A 2,500-nucleotide genomic window follows, 5' to 3' on the forward strand; every position below is an offset into this window, starting at 1 on the left:
CCAAGCTGCAGAGATCACTACCTCGGCCTTAGAGCGATACATGTGGGGGGGTTCTGCACCTCAGCAGGTCAACGGACGACCACCAACATGAGGATAGCAGCACGTCAGCCTATGGCTCAGTGGAGCGCTGATGGGGAGAGAGTTGCACCCTGCATTGTTAAGCAAAGCTGTCTGGCTATTGATTTCTGATATGTTTGTGACTCCTGTGGCTTTGCTGCTCGAGTGCCCCCTGTCGTCGTCGCGCCCCCCCCCACCCCCCCACCTCCTCCATCCCCCCCCCCCCCCCCCCACCACCACCACCACCACCGCCCCACTTCTCCTTGCATGTTGCCAGCTTTGCCATGGGGTGTGTGGACGTGTAGAAAGTCAAGCAGTCCTCTCCTCACCCCCTACCCCCCCACTCATAGTCTCTCTCCCTCTCTCCCCCCCCCCCCCTCTCTCTCTCTCTCCCTCTCTCTCCACCCCTGACTGACTCTCACCAGTGTCGGCCGCCCAGGGACCCACAGTCACGGCCAGAGTGGATGATGGTCTCAGTTTAGGAACAGCGACAGCCCCTCTAGAGGTGTCTCTTGACTGCCTCCGCACACATTTGAGGTCCTTGTTCAGAAAGAACAACATCCTCCCTCCCTCCTCCCCCCCTGGTCCCCCAGGAGCTTAAAGAGTGCCACCGCGGCTCGCAGAGTGTTCCGGAGTGTCCCGAGGCTTCCAGAGCCTTCCAGAAGACACAGGCGCGATCAATAGCTTACTAGAGTGGAACTACCACGGGGCTGTGAGCTTCAATATCTCACCTTGTCCTTCTGAAACACAGCTAATGTCTGTGTGTGCAGGATTGATATCTGTTGCGCTTCGCGGCTCCTGGCCGTCGTCTTCCGGTTAAGCCCTCTGTCTGGTCGATAGAGGGAGGTTGGCTATGCGTCTGTAAGCATAGTTGTGTGTTTCAGACCAACTTGTGGCCGCGCTGTAGGTCGACTGCTGAAAATACAGCATTTGAATACCTGAAGTGATGTGTTGTTATTGATATAGAAATTAAAGTATTATTTTTTTTTAAAGGGACCATCTCAGAATTGATAATCACAGACATTTTAATGACGTCAGTCCTGTTCGTTCTCTCAACACCATGACGGAGAGACACAGGTACAGCAGGCGGCTGTTTACAGACAGTGATCCATGTTTCGTTTTATTCTGTTTTAATCTGTTTATTAGTTAACGAGGTGAATGATGTGCACAAGTGGTCGTCTTCCTCATTGAACTCGCGCTGAGAGCTTCATTTCGGCCAGGAGGGACCTAGCTAGCGAATCTCAGGAAAAAGCTTTGTGAAACGAAAGGCATCGCTCCAACTTTGAATTAGAGAGAAGCACAGCCCTCTTCCCTAACACCATCTCTCAGCTTACCCAAACAAAGTGGCGGGCCTGCCTGTTGAAATTAAGGATCGGGCCTTTAAAAGGTTGCGTCAATGAATTAAAACATTGTTGGCGTCGGCCCCGATGTCCCGGAGTTCTTGATCCGGAGCCAATAACAGGCCTGCCAGGTACTGTACGTGGAGCGGAGGTGGTTTGGAATCACGCTCTCTGTGAAGAGTAGCCCTGCCTGCGACTTCTACTCCCTCATGCTGTTCAAATCCTGCTGGTTCCATACGTATGCTGGTAGGAGTCTCTGAAACCTGCTACCCAAAGGGTATTTGGAAGATGAATCACCTTTAACCATGGGACTAGAATAGAGGGGACACTGGACAAGTGATTCATTACTGTAGATAACACTTGGGAACGAGAGAAAGTACAGTATTGACTTGAGAAAGTATTGTATGTATGACTGAACGAGAGAGAGAAAGAGAGAGAGAGAGAAAGAGAGAGAGAGAGAGAGGAGAAGAGAGAGAGAAGAGAGAGGAGAGGAGAGAGAGAGAGAAGATGAGAGAGAGAGAGAAGAGAGAGAGACAGAGAGAGAGAGAGAGAGAGAGAGAGAGAGAGCCCCTGGCATGTGTTTTGAAGAACAGGTAAAATGATCTATCTTTGATCTAATGTGCTTGACCTGCAAAGAATGAATGAGATTTTATGAAATGTAAAGAAAACACTGCTTTCACTATGCACACACTCCACCGTCCACACTCCAAACTAAACAGATATGCTAAAACACAATGGAAACGTTGGGGCCCATCCGTTACTGTCTGGCTCTCCGACTGTATTTCAAATGGAGAGATAAGCCCTTCACGTTGATGAAGAGCAGGCGCGGGTATTTTTACCAGAGGATCCACTTCTGTCCATTGACAAAGATAATAAAGATGGTCTCGGAGCAAAGATTACCTCCGATACAAGCCAGCCCCCCTCATTTCTCACAGCACTTTCCCCCGAGCAGAAGCTACTTTGTTAAGTACTTGTTAAGTGTGTTATTCTTTGTACACACAAACATCACCCTGGTGATGGCCCACTCTGGACGTGTCGGCCGGTGGAGCAGTGTGTGTGTGTGCGCGCGTGCGTGTGTGAGTGTGCGTGTGCATGTGTGCGTG

The sequence above is a fragment of the Argentina silus genome, assembly GCF_951799395.1.
Source record: "Argentina silus genome assembly, chromosome: 5".
Taxonomy (NCBI): Eukaryota; Metazoa; Chordata; class Actinopteri; order Argentiniformes; family Argentinidae; genus Argentina; species Argentina silus.